This window comes from Neoarius graeffei, chromosome 3 (assembly GCF_027579695.1).
Source record: "Neoarius graeffei isolate fNeoGra1 chromosome 3, fNeoGra1.pri, whole genome shotgun sequence".
NCBI classification, from domain to species: Eukaryota; Metazoa; Chordata; class Actinopteri; order Siluriformes; family Ariidae; genus Neoarius; species Neoarius graeffei.
This window is the reverse complement of record NC_083571.1, coordinates 27461594-27481592: the sequence shown is the minus strand read 5'-3', so window position 1 is coordinate 27481592 and position 19999 is coordinate 27461594. Positions and strand designations below refer to the sequence as shown.

The 19999-nt window shown below is 40.6% G+C and overlaps 1 pseudogene; it reads left to right on the top strand.

Annotated features, from left to right (window-relative positions):
* The window catches only part of LOC132883234 (uncharacterized), a 114186-nt pseudogene that overhangs the window by 73318 nt on the left and 20869 nt on the right, over nt 1–19999 (top strand).

Below are 19999 nucleotides of genomic sequence, written 5' to 3'. Positions count from 1 at the left end.
GGTGTGCTGTGAGACAAAGTGAAGTGTGCTGTGGAATTTTGAGCAACCCCATGCATTTTCATGCAGGCTCATGAAATAATATATTTTTTAAATACAACGACTGTACTTTTTCATAAAAAATGTTTGTAGGTAGTCACTTTTACTTTTTTTTATCTAAATGGCCTTTAATTCCATTTTGAAAATAAATTTGGCTCCAGGGAGGAGGATTATTATTGTAGTGACCAGAAAAGACAGTCGCTTTAGTTGTTGCCAGTTCCATGGAGCCTTGCCAGAGTGCAAAGGCTCATGGGGCTGTTAATGCTAAAGCTTGGAGAACATTAGGGGCTAAATAGCAATGAGCCACCTTGACCAAGACTCCTGCAGTAATTGACCACCTCTGTCCAGTATTTCTGATGGGCATGTATCTTGTAGTAAAATAAAACATCATCTAGAACCATGTTATGTACAGAGCATAGGATGTCACATAAGTCAATCAGTCCCTATCCCAGTCCACCATCCCACCCTGCCTGAAGTCCTCTACCATCTTCCATTGCCAAAAAAAGACCATTAGCAGCCTGAATGACCACTGATCAGTGGCACTTACTCCCGTCATCATGAAGCGCTTTGAGCAACTGGTTCAGACTTGCATCATCTCAAGTCCCCCACCCATGTTAGACACCAGTATACTTGTAGAGCTAATGGGTCTACAGAGGATGCCATAGCAACAACTCTCCACACTGCCCTCACTCACCTTGAGCAGCAGGAGAGCTATGCTAGGCTGTTCTTTGTGGACTTTAGCTCAGCATTCAACACCATTCTCCCTCACAGACTGGTGTCCAACCTGACAGACCTGAGACTGTCTTAATCCATCTGCCTCTGGATAAAGGACTTCCTGTCTGATTGCCTCAGCAATGGCTCCCCACTCTTCACCCTCTAGTCAAGTCAAGTTTATTTGTATAGCGCTTTTAACAATAGACATTGTCGCAAAGCAGCTTTACAGAATTTGAACGACTTAAAACATGAGCTAATTTTATCCTTAATCTATCCCCAATGAGCAAACCTGTGGCAACGGTGGCAAGGAAAAACTCCCTCAGACGACATGAGAGAGAAACCTCGAGAGGAACCAGACTCAAAAGGGAATCCATCCTCATTTGGGTGATAAGAGACAATGTGATTCTAACATTTTTAACATGAAATCAGTTTTGTTGATGTTCTAACTCTTCATTGATGGAAACTTGAGTGCAAAACTGTTCATGACAACTGCAGTCCTAAAGTTAGCAAGTCAGCTGTAGTCCTCAGCCATAAAAGCATTACTGTAAGAGTCCAGAGCATCTTCCAAGTGTGACTTTCAACTGTCCATATGGGGCCATCCTCCACAGGAGCGACGTGATGAGACTCCAACCAGATGTAGGGCATCAGAATGGATCAGGCAGGTCTGAGGAGCAGAAGAGGTCAGGATTGCCATGTAACTCCAAGGGACAGATGGGGGGAGGGGGGAGAGAAAGAGAGAAAAAACAGGTTGTTGGGTATGCCCAATGTCACCTGATGAGTAGGAACAGTATACATATTGCACTGAGTACAAGCAGGGACTCCGGCAACTATGACAGCATAACTAAAGGGGAGAGCCAGAAGGTAGCACAGGCATGAGGGAGCCCCGGGACATAAAGCAGCAGCCACTACACCATCAACAAACTCGAGCGAGCAAGTGAGTGGGGAACTGACAGCATCCATACATCCCAGTTTACCAAAACACTCTGTCTGAGGACCCTCCAGATCTACTCCTTTCCCTCATAAACACTCTTAACAAAAGGCTTGGCTAAACAGATATGCGTTCAGCCTTGACTTCAACATGGACTGTTTCTGATTCCCGAACACTACTTGGAAGGCTGTTCCATAACTGTGGAGCTTTGTAAGAAAAGGCTGTGCCCCCTGATGTAGCCTTCACTATACACAGGGCTGTGAAAAATCCGCGGATCCGCGGAATTCCGCGAACTTGGCCGCCAAAAATAAAATTTTAGTAAATCATCTAATTTTGCAAAAAAAAAAAAAATGGGGGGGGGGGTGTTGTTGTCTACCGACTGCTAGTAGTCTCGTACAGCGAGTGTCACTGAGCCGGCGAGTCTGGTAAAGAGCCTACCGCAAATTGTTCTTTCTGTAACATCGTAATTTTTTTGGTATCTTTCTTTCTTTTGCGACAATGACAGACCAGTTTATGGCATTTGTGCCATGCTTACAAACCACGGCGCGAATCTTGTGTTCTTTTCGTTTTACCATTGTGCTCTTTAAACATGCTTTCGATATCAACGGTTTTGAAAAGGAGAATTTTGCGGTATGTCCGCGTCACGGAGGGACATCGTTCAGAGGGAGGACGGTGAGACCGACGATGTCAAAAACATTGACAAGGAAAACGGCATCAAAAATCCATGGAATTGGCGATGGCTGGAGTTTAAAGCCGGTAGTGAATATCTCCATGAGCACATACGGAAGATAAAAGAACCAGGGAAAGCTTACTGCATCTTGTGCCATCAGGATGTGAAGTACGGTTCTGGTGGAAGAACACGTTTGGTTGACCATGTTAAAGGAAAAAAACATGCGGAATTGGTGAAATTGAAGCTGTTGAACTATAGATTACCAGGTAGACCATCTTGTTCACATTTATTATTTATGTAGTTTTAACGTATGTTATTGTTCATAATGTTCATTTATCATGAATGTGTAATGAAAGAGAGACCAAAAGAGCAAGGAAAAGCCATATAGAAAGTCAGAAAGAAAAGAGTAGGCTTTCTAAGCTGAAGAAACTGCTAACAAAGAAAAGGAAATACATATAAATATTGACTTGTAAATAGTTGTATATAGTTTTTGACTAGAATCTGTCTAACATGAACAAGAAAGACATTTTGGTATTGAATCAGTTCAAAAACAAGAACATTAGTGACTATTATTTGATAGTCAGTCTAGAATTTCCCCCCTGGAAGAGACATTATGGTACCCAATGAATTGATACAAATCGACACAAGAATATAAGTGAATTTACAATATGAGGTACAGTGGTGCTTGAAAGTTTGTGAACCCTTTACAATTTTCTATATTTTAGCATAAAAATGACCTAAAACATCATCAGATTTTCACACAAGTTCTAAAAGTAGATAAAGAGAACCCAGTTAAACAAATGAGACAAAAATATTATACTTGGTCATTTATTTATTGAGGAAAATTATCCAATATTAAATATCTTTGAGTGGCAAAAGTATGTGAACCTTTGCTTTCAGTATCTGGTGTGCAGCAATAACTGCAACTAAACGTTTACGGTAACTGTTGATCAGTCCTGCACACCGTCTTGGAGGAATTTTAGCCCATTCCTCGGTACAGAACAGCTTCAACTCTGGGATGTTGGTGGGTTTCCTCACATGAACTGCTCGCTTCAGGTCCTTCCACAACATTTCGGTTGGATTGAGGTCAGGACTTTGACTTGGCCATTCCAAAACATTAACTTTATTCTTCTTTAACCATTCTTTGGTAGAACGACTTGTGTGCTTAGGGTCGTTGTCTTGCTGCATGACCCACCTTCTCTTGAGATTCAGTTCATGGACAGATGTCCTGACATTTTCCTTTAGAATTCGCTGGTATAATTCAGAATTCATTGTTCCATCAATGATGGCAAGCCATCTTGGCCCAGATGCAGCAAAACAGGCCCGAACCATGATACTACCACCACCAGGTTTCACAGATGGGATAAGGTTCTTATGCTGGAATGCAGCGTTTTCCTTTCTCCAAACATAATGCTTCTCATTTAAACCGAAAGTTCTGTTTTGGTCTCATCCATCCACAAAACATTTTTCCAATAGCCTTCTGGCTTGTCCACGTGATCTTTAGCAAACTGCAGACGAGCAGCAATGTTCTTTTTGGAGAGCAGTGGCTTTCTCCTTGCAACCCTGCCATGCACACCATTGTTGTTCAGTGTTCTCCTGATGGTGGACTCATGAACATTAACATTAGCCAATGTGAGAGAGGCCTTCAGCTGCTTAGAAGTTACCCTGGGGTCCTTTGTGACCTCGCTGACTATTACACGCCTTGCTCTTGGAGTGATCTTTGTTGGTCGACCACTCCTGGGGAGGGTAACAATGGTCTTGAATTTCCTCCATTTGTACACAATCTGTCTGACTGTGGATTGGTGGAGTCCAAACTCTTTAGAGATGGTTTTGTAACCTTTTCCAGCCTGATGAGCATCAACAACGCTTTTTCTGAGGTCCTCAGAAATCTCCTTTGTTCGTGTCATGATACACTTCCACAAACGCGTGTTGTGAAGATCAGACTTTGATAGATCCCTGTTCTTTAAATAAAACAGGGTGCCCACTCACACCTGATTGTCATCCCATTGATTGAACACACCTGACCCTATTTTCACCTTCAAATTAACTGCTAATCCTAGAGGTTCACATACTTTTGCCACTCACAGATATGTAATATTGGATCGTTTTCCTCAATGAATAAATGACCGAGTATAATATTTTTGTCTCATTTTTGTTTAACTGGGTTCTCTTTATCTACTTTTAGGACTTGTGTGAAAATCTGATGATGTTTTAGGTCATATTTATGCAGAAATATAGAACATTCTAAAGGGTTCACAAACTTTCAAGCACCACTGTATGTTACTGATATATTTTCATTCTTCAAGTGAACCCTTATCAGTTAAAAGGTAAATCAGTTCATATTGTATTATTTCAACATAATAATAACAGTTCAAATTAAATGGCATGGCGACTTGTCCAGGGTGTACCCCGCCTTTCGCCCGTAGTCAGCTGGGATAGGCTCCAGCTTGCCTGCGACCCTGTAGAACAGGATAAAGCGGCTAGAGATAATGAGATGAGGTTGAGAAAATATTTGCTTTCAGGAGATGCTTCAAATCTATCAATATACACAAAATCTGTTCAGCTTCTGGGGCCCTGTGGCCCCCAGCTCCTGGGGGGCTGTGCCCCCCAGACCCCCTGCTAAAATTGTTTCCTCGGATTTTGTCATTTCTATTTCACAGTCCTGCTATACAAGGTACCAGCAGATAGCCTGCACCTTTTGATCTAAGTAGGCGTGGTGGGTCATAGAGGAGCAGAAGTTCACTCAGGTACTGTGGCGCGAGACCATTCAGTGCTTTCAAGGTCAAGAATAGTATTTTACAATCAATGTGAAATTTGATTGGGAGCCAATGCAGTGTGGATAAGACAGGGGTGATGGGGTCATATTTTCTAGCTCTAGTAAGGACTCTTGCTGCTGCATTTTGAACTAACTGGAGCTTGTTTATGCACTTATTGGAACATCCAGACAGTAAGGCATTACAATAATCCAACCTGGAGGTAACAAAAGCATGAACTAATTTTTCTGCTTCGTGTAGTGACATTAAATTTCTTCTCTTAGAAATATTTCTGAGATGAAAGAAAGCTAACCGGGTAATGTTATTGATATGAGTTTCGAATGAAAGTCCGGGGTCAATAATCACTCCGAGATCTTTTACTGCTGCACGTGAAGAAACAGAAAGGCCATCCAGAGTTACTGTGGAATCAGAAAACTTACTTCTAGCTGCATGTGGTCCGAGTACAAGTACTTCAGTCTTGTCAGAGTTAAGCAGAAGGAAGTTAATAAGCATCCAGTGTCTAATGTCCTTCACACATTCCTTAATTCTATTAAGCTGGTGTCTCTCATCTGGTTTTGCAGAAACATACAACTATGTGTCATCAGCATAACAGTGGAAACTAATATCATGTTTATGAATAATATCACCCAGAGGTTATATATATATTTATATATATATCAGGGCTTTACATTAACTTTTTTGCTCACCGGCCACTGTGGCTAGTGGTTTTCCTGAGTCACTAGCCATTCAGCCTTTTCACTAGCCACAATTTTGTTGCCAGGAAATCACAGTTTTTTCTTCACCATGATGCGTTAAAGTTCGGAAGATCTAGATTTAATCATGAATGGCAGCGTATAATGCATCTGTACAGTAGCACTCAAGTATTCAGTGCTGTTGAGGTAGCTCCCTCTATGAAAACATGGAACCAATTCAGACAAAAATATAAGCAGAGTATTCTGTTTATTGAACTCAAATTCAAGCCCCTTACAATATGAAATATCGTATATGAAAAATAACATTCAGTACAATTGAACTGATTCTAATATTAAAAGTCCAATTCAAAACATTTATCATTGAAAAACATTTGATGTTTTGATATGCAAGTATTATGTGTATTATCAAGTATTATTATGTATATTATGTATTATCTATTAAGTGTGTGTGTGTGTGTGTGTGTGTGTGTGTGTGTGTGTGTGTGTGTGTGTGTGAACATGTGTAGAGAGAGACATTAAATGTCCTCATTACATTCATCATCAGATGAGTCTGAATGGTCCATGAAAAATGGTCTTCGTGACCTGAGGCTTCCAGCAGATCATAAGTTGATAGCTGGGGCGGGATCAACTTCTTTACAATCACGTGAACGTTTCTAAACGGCAGCTCCATCCTCTCCAGCTCAGCCAACTTCATGACAGCCAGGGACTGAAAGCAATGCTGTCCTGTAGTGAACCAGAAGTCTTCGCCGGTTTTGATGTAATAGTACCGATGTGTGCATTTGACTTTTCGTAGTCCTTTATAGTTTCGAGTTTAAAATTACTGTTGCCTGTCTTTGCCAGACTTTCTACAGTCTTCGCAGTACATGGTATTTTCGGTTTTGCTATGAACGAGCCAATCTGGGCGGCACGGTGGTGTAGTGGTTAGCGCTGTTGCCTCACAGCAAGAAGGTCCAGGTTCAAGCCCCGTGGCCGGCAAGGGCCTTTCTGTGCGGAGTTTGCATGTTCTCCCCGTGTCCGCGTGGGTTTCCTCCGGGTGCTCCGGTTTCCCCCACAGTCCAAAGACATGCAGGTTAGGTTAATTGGTGACTCTAAATTGACCGTAGGTGTGAATGTGAGTGTGAATGGTTGTCTGTGTCTATGTGTCAGCCCTGTGATGACCTGGCGACTTGTCCAGGGTGTACCCCGCCTTTCGCCCGTAGTCAGCTGGGATAGGCTCCAGCTTGTCTGCGACCCTGTAGAACAGGATAAAGCAGCTAGAGATAATGAGATGAGATCTCTTGTGTGGTGTGTAATTCACCCCTCTCATTTAAATATGGCGAACATTTTTCAGCGTGTGCTTTGCGCATCACGGACCTCAGTGATTTTAAAATGCTGCTCCGGCCCTGCTCATTTCTGCCCCTTTTTTCCTGAGCAGCAGGGTTTGAAACTCCAGCTGTATGTTGCCACACAGTGCACTTGTCAGTCGTCAGCAACTTTGTTGCTTTGTTCATTAACCGCAGGTTACCGTATCATTTGATTTTATCGGAGACGTTAACGAATGTTCTAAACAATTCTAGCATGTTGTCAGAATGTTTATGCAGGTGCTCATGGGAGTTGTAGGTGTGTAATATTACATTGCAATGTGTTTATTATATCAGATGCCTTCAGAGAAAACTACAATTAAAATATATTGTCATACCACAGAATAAACCACCCGCCAAAGCCGAATTTTACCCGCATTTGGCGGGTGCTAATGTAAAGCCCTGAGATATAAAAAATGCAGTATGTCTAGAAGAATCACCATTTACATCAACATACTGATAGCGATCAGTTAAATAAGAGCTGAGCCAGGAGAGGGCCGTTCCCTTAACTCCCACAACATTTTCTAGTCTATCCAGAGGAATGGAATGATCAATGGTATCAAATGCTGCACAAAGGTCAAGCAACACAAGCAGCAAGACACAGCCCTGATCAGACACCAACAGTAGGTCGTTTACTACTTTAACCAGAGCTGTCTCTTTGTGATGATGTCTAAATCCTGACTGATACATTTCATGGATGTTATTCCTATGTAAATATGAGCATAACGGCTGTGCCACGACTTTATCTAGGATTAAACAAGTTGTTCTTCTACACTTACAACTGCACCCTGCTCGCTCCCGTAATGACATCATATTTGCAGATGATACTACCATAGTGGGGCTCATCTCTGGGGGGAAGGAGTCTGCTTATCAGCACAAGGTTGAGCAGCTGTCTGGGTGGTGCTGAGTCAACAAACCTGGTCCTCAACCACCAAAACCAAGGAGCTGATCATAGACTTAAGGAAAAAGAAAACGGACTTTCAGCCTATTCTCATCAGTGCGCAATATGTGGAGAGGATCCTGGACTTCTGGTTCCTTGGGGTGCACATAGAGGAGGAGCTGACCTGGAGCTCTAATGCCACACAAGTGATAAAGAACGCACAGCAGAGACTTTACTTCCTGATGATCCTCAGGATGAACGACCTCCCTCAAAAACTGCTTGTCTCCTTCTATTGTTGCTCCATAGAGAACATACTTACATACATACTGCATCAGTGTGTGGTTTGTCAGCTGCACAGGAGCAGAGAGAAAAGTTCTCCAGAGGGTTGTCACCACCACCCAGATGATCATCGGATGCCCTCTTCCCTGCCTGGAAGAGCTTTACAGTTCCTGCTGCCTCAAAAGAACCCTCAGTATATTAAAAGATCCGTCCCACCTCAGAAATTCTCTGTTTGAACTGCTGCCCTTGGGCATGCAGTTCAGGTCAATTAAGAAATGGACAAATAGACCCCTTGCACATGACATTACGCATTACGTGATAATTGACCCCTAGGTGAAGAGACACCAGTTTTCGTGTAAGCAAGGCTTAACCAGTCTTAAATATGGTTCATTTTTGCACTGTTTTTGGTTGTTCCAATCATTTAAATCGAGGAATAGATAAAAGATCTTACCATTTCCCTGCTATGAAGAAAATGTTAACAAAGATAAGCAAATGCTTCAAGAACAATGAAGAAATGAGTGGTAAAAGAGAATACAGCGAGAGGAGCTAACCCTGAAAATTGCAGAGAAATTTGCGACGATTTAAAATGTATTAAAAAATAGACAGGCACAACAGACTATGGAAGAGTTTAAGAATCTCCTTTTATTTCTGCTCACATTTGAATTAGCTTCTTCATGAAGGTGTTCAGACAAAATCAAATGATTTTCTTCCAGATGAACCAACTTCCTCATTCGACATGGAAAACCCAGATTGGGCACCAAACAAACAACGCTGACGACATTCGTTAAAAAACCCAACAAGGAGCGACATGCTCCTGATGCATCCTGAAAGAACAGAAAAGATTAAGAGCAAAAAGCGCTGAAGCTTTGCTTCTGTTATCAGAGGAACTCAGTCCTGTGCAAAATGTCAACCTGGAGCCAGAGTGTAGTAATGAACCTACAGCTTGAGAGAGTTCTACACAAATGCACTGAACTTTACAACAGCTGCAGGCATGTGAAATGGAAATAAATCGACTAAGGCAGGAAAAACTCATCTCATCTCATTATCTCTAGCCGCTTTATCCTTCTACAGGGTCGCAGGCAAGCTGGAGCCTATCCCAGCTGACTACGGGCGAAAGGCGGGGTACACCCTGGACAAGTCGCCAGGTCATCACAGGGCTGACACATAGACACAGACAACCATTCACACTCACATTCACACCTACAGTCAATTTAGAGTCACCAGTTAACCTAACCTGCATGTCTTTGGACTGTGGGGGAAACCGGAGCACCCGGAGGAAACCCACGCGGACACGGGGAGAACATGCAAACTCCACACAGAAAGGCCCTCGCCGGCCCCGGGGCTCGAACCCAGGACCTTCTTGCTGTGAGGCAACAGCGCTAACCACTACACCACCGTGCCGCCCGCAGGAAAAACTATTTTGGATAAAATTGTTACTGTCTGTTGCACACTTATCAACCTGTGTGACTCAGTTGTGCCTTTTGAATAGAGAATAAATGAAGAAGGAACTGAACATGAACAGTTTATTGAAATTATTATTACAAGGGTGATTATAGTTAACTATATGATTTATAGTTAGCTATATGACTACAGCTACAACTGGAATGTGCTGATTCTGTTTGCATTTGTAATTATTGTACCATCCACTATTAGATAAAATTAAAATAAAATCTTACAACATTGTTTGAAAGTCTAGAGCAAGATAACGTTATTTTACAAATAATAATACTTCAGAGATTTGTTTCTTTTTTAACAAATCATAAATATCAATGTATAAATGAGTGCAAATAGCTCTGTAACTTGATGTCCTTGAGGTTGTTGAGACATGGCGGGCCGAGAATACCATCTAGCCCACAGTTCAAGTAGTAGTCCTTTGAGAGTAAATGCTCAGGCTTTTGCAGCATTCTGTTCCCTAAAGCTGATGTCGGTAAAAATTCTTTACACAAAGGTTTTCTTGTTTTTGTAGTGGGGTGTGCAGTTTTTTTTTTTTGGAACTGTTCTTCCATGTCCGGATTCTTCCGGAAAAGGAAAGTACATTCCAACATCTAGCTAACACTAGGCCACAAATCTGCACCGCCACTCCATTGGTTTTGAGGAATTTTGTACAGATCATAGCCACTAATAAACTCTAATTTCCATGTATCCTTCACTTCTTTATAACCAAGATTATCAAAGTAATCCATTAGTAGAGCTTTTTTAGCTGTAGTTTTCTTCAGACAACAGACAACAGCAACGGACGTCTGACATCTTTGCTTGGCTTCAGTATGTGAACAGTATGTAAACAAAGTTTGCTTGTCCCCCAGGTATAGATAGTTTTCACTGACGTCACGGCATTCCGGGGAACGCCCCCCAGCCGCCATCTTGGTGGGCAAACAAAACGGACCATCGCCACTACTGGCTACGTTATCTCGGATGAATTTATGAAGTTATATAATCAGTTTTCTAAAATAAAGATCAATGTTGCCAAAATCAAGCAAACAGAAGTATATAGATACACATCTCACGACAAGGGTATGCAGCCAAATTGGCCTTGATTGGGGGAATTGACCCCTACGAAGTGGACAAAGATGCATTTTCAAGTGACTATGCAGGGCTGCCAAAGCCTGAAACTGCCAAAGCCTGCTCCAAAGCCTGAAACTGACTTCATCAAACTTTAAAGGCTGTCTGATATGTACAACTTTATATATTCACAGCGCGCCTTTTGGCGGATGCCGCCTGAATCGCGCAGATCCGATTTTTTTTTTAGGGGGGGCGTTGGAGTGTCTGATTATAATTTCAAAGTAAATTCTGTATTAAAATTACTAAATAAGCAAATCCGTTACAGTCCATGAAACAGGAAGTATAAGGATGAGAAAAAAACAGTTTAAATCGGGAAGCTGCGCACATTTGCTCAGTCCTGCACACTGCTCAGGCTGCACAAATGTGTGCAGCTTCCCGATTTAAACTGTTTTTTCTCATCCTTATACTTCCTGTTTCATGGACTGTAACGGATTTGCTTATTTAGTAATTTTAATACAGAATTTACTTTGAAATTATAATCAGACACTCCAACGCCCCCCCTAAAAAAAAAATCGGATCTGCGCGATTCAGGTGGCATCCGCCAAAAGGCGCGCTGTTTGCGTCCCAAACACAAATCAAATCATACAGAATAGACCTAAAATGTTTTTCAAAAATGACCCTTGCGTGAGTGAAGTGACAAGTTTCAAATAGAAACGTGACAAACGAGCGATATTAAGTGTACATTACAATGTAAACGTACACTCAGCGGTTCCAGTTAGGCATTCTCCAGAGATTGTTCACATGATGTTTTGGTTTCCAAAAACAAACTTAAACACAATTGATTGTTTATTTAAACAACTTACCACTTATAAAATGATCGGAGCAGACTTTGCTGTGTTTGGAAGGCTGATAATCCTTGCCGTTGATTCTTGCAAGCCATAGATTTCTCCTTTGTATGCTGAGTTTGCTCGCCTTCGTGCTCCTGTACAGTGGGAATTCCATAAAAGCTCCACTTGACTTCAGTGACCCGTACGGTAAGCTTGGCCCCAAAGATGGCCACCACCAGGGAATCCCCGACTCTGTGACGTCATGTGAAAACTATCTATAGGGTAGGGTAGTGACCGTTGCTAACGTAAATGTGATGTCAGTGTAAGGGGTCTATAGACCGAAAAAGAGCTTCTACCCAAGAGCCATAACTGCACTAAACAGTGCTTGTTTTAAAGGGACCGTGCAATTTAAAAAAAAAAAAAAACAGCAGTGTGTGAATATTTTGTGCGTGTATGTCTTTTTAGAATTTGAGTTGTTAATATATATTATGTGGACATATTTTATTTCTTTATTTTTAATAAGCAGATGTTGCACTGGTAGGATGGCATCCAATTTCGTTGTACGATATGCAATGACACGTTTTTATATTCAAAAGTGGAGCTCTCCGTCTCATGATTTCTCCTTCCACACACACTTGCCACATTAGTTCATTACCTGTCAAGTCAAGTTAAACATGTAAAAACAAAAATGTCCAAGTCTATTGCAATACTTCATAAAACTAAACACATTCTAAGCCAAAAATCATTGCACGCACTTTATAATTCTCTGCTTGTTCCATACATAACTTATTGTGTGGAGGTCTGGGGAAATGCATGTAAAACAATCACCAACCCGATCTTCATATTGCAGAAAAGAGCTATTAGGATCATACACAATGTATGTTATAGTGAACCAACCAAACAAAATTGCTCAATTTATGTCTAAAATCAAAAACAAAACTATCCCTGACTGTATTCAGAGGTTTTTTCAAATCAGAGAGAGTCATTATGAATTGAGAGGAACTCGTATATGTCTGTTAAAACAAAGTTCAGAACAAATGTGAAACAGAGGTGTATATCTATAACAGGAGTTAATTTATGGAATGGTCTTGAAAATGAAATTAAACTGTGTAGCACGCTTAAAGGCCTTAAAAAAAGCATACAAACATATAAGATTATCAGTAAGTACAAAACTGAGATGTGAAATATGTTTGGGAAAAAATGGTTTGATTTAAATTTGATCCAGCTACTTGATGTGTAACGCTACAGAATACGAAAACGTCAAAATCCAATATGTGTGTTTTGGTGTTCATTTGAAATTGAAAGCTGTAAAATTGTATTGAACAAAATGTAACAGATACTATTGTTACTATTATTTTAGGGTTTTTTTTCCTTTTTGTTTCTTTCCTTAATTCCTTTGGCATAAAAAAAAAAAGATTTATTAATTTATGAAATGTGATGAGGGTAGATGCAATAAGCTTTTGCTTCACTCTAATCCTTTTCGGTCTTTCTTGCTGATATGTATGTAACCAGTGTGTATGTTATTGAAAGTTGAAATGACCGAAATAAATAATTAAATCTAAAATAAGCAGATGTTGCACTGGTAGGATGGCTTCCAATTTTGTTATACGATATGCAATGACACACTTTTATATTCAAAAGCGGAGCTCTGTCTCATGATTTCTCCTTCCACACACACTTGCCACATTAATTCACTACCCGTCAAGTTTATTTTTGAACATCAACATGCTTCTAGGATATGTTGCATAATCACGGTCACCTACTTCTACATTTGAGCTAAGAGAGCTTTCTTTCACAGCTACCCTAACTTGCAACAGAACAGGTAGCTTTTCCTCTGGCAGTAGTTATTTTTTTAAAAAAAGACAGAATAATAGTGTTTCCCTCAGGATTTTGTGAAACTAGGGTCAGTGGCCCTCGCTCTGGGGGCATGCTCCCCTGTGAGATAATTTTGTTTATTTTAAAGTTAAATGTATCAAACTGGTGCACTTTGAGAGCAAAATTAAGAGTTTTAGATCTATGAAGACCTTGCACAAAACAATTTTGTGCTTTAGTAATTTAAGCATAAACACACTGATTGTATCGATATGAATGGTGATGCCACAGCAAAAAGGCCACACTCGCAAAGCATGGTTAAGGAGTTTAACAGTTCATAAACGGTTAAAAAAAATGACTAGAGCATACATTTCAGCCCTCAAAGAAATGAAGCAGAAGTGGTTACCTGTGTTCAACTGGTTTATTTATTTTTTTAGAAAATGTAAAATATTGAATAGAGAACATGCAGAATAATTTCATTTTAGCCAAAAAATAAACCTATTTTGAACTCTGGTTAGAGCATGCACTTGTGTTTTGAATGACAAATACATGCTACTGGATGTGTTAGCAGCTATTCTGACTCAAATAAGCTAAAACTCTACAAATTTAACCGTGCACTGTTTTCAAGTGAGGATATGAGATTCGGACATGCTGGTGTTAACGTTCTCTAAGCTCAAGTTTGATGAATGCTAATTATCAATGCTAACTTCTCCATTGATGTTATCTGTTTGCTGTTTTAAATTGCTAACCATAGTATTGTGTTTGGACTAGTGGATGACTGGAGTGGACACTTAATGTTATCAGTCTCAAATCAAATGGTGTTTGTGTTCTGAAAATGCTTCCTTCACTCACTACAGTCTAGGAAACTCATGGAAAACACTGTAATGAGCGTTGCCTCACGTTTTTAAAAAAATTATACAATTGCCTGTCTGATTTACCTATCTGTTTTAATAATTATTTGACAATCTGCTGTAGTGCAATCTGGGTCAAATTTTGCAAATGACCTTCTAGCCCATCATAATGTGTGTGACATTCTTCATAATCGATAGCCAACTTTTAATTTGGTGTGCCTTGACATTCTTATTTGACCTTTTGATGTGCTTCAGCCCCAACAAGCTTGGAAATCTCTGGTACATATGATAGTCAATTATGGTTGGGCAAGTTACAGCAGTTTTAAGTGAACATGCAGCCTAGCCCATCTCTAAAGTCCTTCCCGCTCCATGCAGTCAGGCACATTGGGCGGCGCTGACCTTCGTTTCCATAACCCTCAGCCTCTCACCTATACAGCTAGGGTTACAGGGGGGCTAGTCCTCTGGTAACTGTGAGAGGCAACAGCCTAGTCTATGGCTATGTTTTAATGTCCATTTTAAGCTCTTCATTCTGGTCCTTGAAAATGGCATTGCAGGCCAATTCAGGGTGCTGATGCCCAAACAGTTTGTAGATTTATTTTTTTTTTAAACATTTGGAAGCCTATGCCTCTAATGCCTGGTTTGTTTTTTTAGCTCCTCCTTTAATTTTTGACCTTTCCATGGCTTTTGTTTCACTGCTGCACACTGCTTTTGCATTAGTGTAGAATGTTAATGTGCATTAGCTAACTTGGTTGTGATTGACCGGTGAGAACACGTATGCTGTCATGTGAACCCGAAATGACAGGCCCACAGAGAGGGCCGGTAAAAGCACGGCAAAACAAAATCTCTGTTCATTATGCCCTGACGAATAAACGTGACCCAAGATAGCTGGTTTTGTTCAGACAGTCATCCTAGCTTACTTCTCAAGGGAATTTTTACAGCTAGGGGAAATATCCTGAGTAAAATCCATTCCAGAATGTTGCCTTCCCTCTTTTTCACGTTCCTGACCGTAGTTGGGAAGCGGGAGTGAATTCGGTTTGCTAGACTCGCTCACTTCCCTGTTCGCATGGCTTTCATAATGCTCCTGGATTCTAACGGATATATGAGTCAGGACACACACACGGCATTGGTCTGAACAAAGTAACGTCTTCATATGAAAATAGCGCTCATCACCATTACAGTCGTGGCTAACTCCACATAGAGTGCTCAGCGTAAATGAGTACACCCCCTTTTGAAAAGTAGCATTTTAAACAATATCTCAATGAACACAATTTCCAAAATGTTGACAAGACAAAGTTTAAAATAACATCTGTAACTTATAACATGAAAGTAAGGTTAATAATATAACTTGGATTACACATTTTTCAGTTTTACTCAAATTAGGGTGGTGCAAAAATGAGTACATCCCACAACAAAAACTACTACATCTAGTACTTTGTATGGCCTCCATGATTTTTAATGACAACAGCAAGTCTTCTAGGCATGGAATGAACAAGTTGGCGACATTTTGCAACATCAATCTTTTTCCATTCTTCAACAATTACCTCTTTTAGTGACTGGATGCTGGATGAAGAGTGATGCTCAACTTGTCTCTTCAGAATTCCCCATAGGTGTTCGATTGGGTTCAGATCAGGAGACATACTTGGCCACTGAATCACTTTCACCCTGTTCTTCTTCAGAAATCCAACAGTGGCCTTAGATGTGTGTTTAGGATCATTGTCATGTTGGAAAAGTGCACGACGACCAAGGGCACGGAGTGATGGTAGCATCTTCTCTTTCAGTATAGAGCAATACATCTGTGAATTCATGATGCCATCAATGAAATGCAGCTCCCCCACACCAGCAGCACTCATGCAGCCCCACATAAGGACACTGCCACCACCATGTTTCACTGTAGGCACCATGCATTTTTTCTTTGTATTCCTCACCTTTGCGACGCCATACAGTTTTGAAGCCATCAGTTCCAAAAACATTTATCTTGTTCTCATCACTCCAGAGTACAGAGTCCCAGTAGTCTTCATCTTTGTCAGCATGGGCCCTGGCAAACTCGAGGCGGGCTTTTTTGTGCCTGGGCTTTAGGAGAGGCTTCTTTCGTGGACGGCATCCATTCATGCCATTCCTCTGCAGTGTACGCCGTATTGTGTCACCGGAAATAGTCCCCCCAGTTTGGCTTTCTACTTCTTTAGGTAACTGCAGTGAACTTGCATGCCAATTTTCTTCAACCCTTCTCATCAGAAGATGCTCCTGTCGAAGTGTTAACTTCCGTGGACGACCTGGACGTCTCTGTGAGATGGTTGCAGTTCCATCTTTCTTAAATTTTTGTACCACTTTTGCTACAGTATTCTGACTGATAAGTAAAGCTTTGCTGATCTTCTTGTAGCCTTCACCTTTGTGGTGTAAAGAAATTATTTTCTTTGGGGAATTCTGAAGAGACAAGTTGAGCATCACTCTCCATCCAGCATCCAGTCACTAAAAGAGGTCATTGTTGAAGAATGGAAAAAGATTGATGTTGCAAAATATCGCCAACTTGTTCATTCCATACCTAGAAGACTTCATGTCATTAAAAATCATGGAGGCCATACAAAGTACTAGATGTAGTAGTTTTTGTTGTGGGGTGTACTCATTTTTGCACCACCCTAATTTGAGTAAAACTGAAAAAAAGTGTAATCTAAGTTATATTATTAACCTTACTTTCACGTTATAAGTTAAACAGATGTTATATTAAACTTTGTCTTGTCAACATTTTGGAAATTGTTTGTGTTCATTGAGATTGTTTAAAATGTTACTTTTCAAAGGGGGTGTACTCATTTATGCTGAGTATTGTAACTTCTGCATAGTGACAAAACCAGCCATATGCTGGGGGAGAATCCGGCTAAACCCCTGCTGCAACAGGCCCTCTTAAAACTGCAGGGCATATTTTACAAGTACCATGCAACTATCTGAGGAAATTATGATTAAAACATTGATAGACTAAAATTAAAATTGAGTTCCATTGATGAAATCTTGATAAAAAAAAAACAACTAAAATGTAACTACTATTTTCAGGACACAAGACTAAAAGTAAATTTAAAATCATTTAAATTAAAGATGAACACTGCTACACTGAACGAAAACAACATTGGCGCCCAAATAAATATTACTTGTACAGATCAAAAATATTTTATATAAAACCCATTTAGAGACAGAACTGACTTTTAAAGTTGTGTATTTTTGTAGCTGTCTGTTTAGAGACCAAAACACAAGGGACAGATATTTATCAGAGAGGTCTGATTCACAGCACAGCTTTGCCATGTCAGAAGTAAAGCCTTTTATGAGAAACCTTTCCTTTGCCTAAATTCTGATAAAGCCTTGCCTGCATTTTCCTATAGTTACTAAATTCATCTTGGAGCTTGTCAGCTGTTTTGTGAATCTTACAATACAGTCAAAAGCCTTTAATTCAGCCTTCATGAGGCTTAATAATATTGGCATGAGCCATTGTTCTTGTTTCTGTAAACCTCATTTAAAGCCATATACAGTGGGGCAAAAAAGTATTTAGTCAGTCACCAATTGTGCAAGTTCTCCCACTTAAAAAGATGAGAGAGGCCTGTCATTTTCATCATAGGTATACCGCAACTATGAGAGACAAAATGAGGGGAAAAAATCCAGAAAATCACTTTGTCTGATTTTTAAAGAATTTATTTGCAAATTATGGTGGAAAATAAGTATTTGGTCAATAACAAACGTTCATCTCAATACTTTGTTATATACCCTTTGTTGGCAATGACAGAGGTCAAACGTTTTCTGCAAGTCTTCACAAGGTTTTCACACACTGTTGCTAGTATTTTGGCCCATTCCTCCATGCAGATCTCCTCTAGAGCAGTGATGTTTTGGGGCTGTCGCTGGGCAACACGGACTTTCAACTCCCTCCAAAGATTTTCTATGGGGTTGAGATCTGGAGACTGGCTAGGCCACTCCAGGACCTTGAAATGCTTCTTATGAAGCCACTCCTTCATTGCCCGGGCGGTGTGTTTGGGATCATTGTCATGCTGAAAGACCCAGCCACGTTTCATCTTCAATGCCCTTGCTGATGGAAGAAGGTTTTCACTCAAAATCTCACGATACATGGCCCCATTCATTCTTTCCTTTACACAGATCAGTTGTCCTGGTCCCTTTGCAGAAAAACAGCCCCAAAGCATGATGTTTCCATCCCCATGCTTCACAGTAGGTATGGTGTTCTTTGGATGCAACTCAGCATTCTTTCTCCTCCAAACACGACAAGTTGAGTTTTTACCAAAAAGTTCTATTTTGGTTTCATCTGACCATATGACATTCTCCCAATCCTCTTCTGGATCATCCAAATGCTCTCTAGCAAACTTCAGACGGGCCTGAACATGTACTGGCTTAAGCAGGGGGACACGTCTGGCACTGCAGGATTTGAGTCCCTGGTGGCGTAGTGTGTTACTGATGGTAGCCTTTGTTACTTTGGTCCCAGCTCTCTGCAGGTCATTCACTAGGTCCCCCCGTGTGGTTCTGGGATTTTTGCTCACCGTTCTTGTGATCATTTTGACCCCACGGGGTGAGATCTTGCGTGGAGCCCCAGATCGAGAGAGATTATCAGTGGTCTTGTATGTCTTCCATTTTCTAATAATTGCTCCCACAGTTGATTTCTTCACACCAAGCTGCTTACCTATTGCAGATTCAGTCTTCCCAGCCTGGTGCAGGTCTACAATTTTTTTTCTGGTGTCCTTTGACAGCTTTTTGGTCTTGGCCATAGTGGAGTTTGGAGTGTGACTGTTTGAGGTTGTGGACAGGTGTCTTTTATACTGATAACGAGTTCAAACAGGTGCCATTAATACAGGTAATGAGTGGAGGACAGAGGAGCTTCTATAAGAAGTTACAGGTCTGTGAGAGCCAGAAATCTTGCTTGTTTGTAGGTGACCAAATACTTATTTTACCGAGGAATTTACCAATTAATTCATTAAAAATCATAGAATGTGATTTCCTGGATTCTTTCCCCCCATTCTGTCTCTCATAGTTGAAGTGTACCTATGATGAAAATTATAGGCCTCTCTCATCTTTTTAAGTGGGAGAACTTGCACAATTGGTGGCTGACTAAATACTTTTTTGCCCCACTGTATTGATTTTGTGTTAAAAAAAGTAAATGTGGTATTTTTCTACAGGTATACAGGAGCATGCAGTGTGAAGAATACATCGATGCCAAAAGAGAGACGCATGTGAATTGGATGAGGTGAGCAGTACACTAGCTGTTGGGTTGTTTTAGTGATTTGATTTTACAGCTCCTCATTTGTTGGAAGAACTTTATCTTCATGTCATTGATATCTCCACCATGCTTTCTCCAAGTCTGTAACTCTGATCTGATTTTTTTACCTTTTTCTGAAACGTTGCCTCACTCTTTTAGGTATGTGAATTGTGCCCGTAATGAAGAAGAACAGAATCTTGTGGCATTTGAGTATCAAGGGGGAATTCTGTATCGTTGCTGTCGATCCATTAACCCAGGACAGGAGCTCTTGGTGTGGTATGAAGAGGAGTACACCAAAGAACTCAGTCCTGCACCTACAGGAACAACCAGACAGCAAGGTGTTACTTTTGTCTAAGAGGTTATAGAGGTTATTTTCTGCATCATTTTGTGACGTTTCTGAGTCTACTAGTGTTTCTGGGATGAAAGCTGTTGTACAATGCAGTTTGCAATAACTAGAGCAT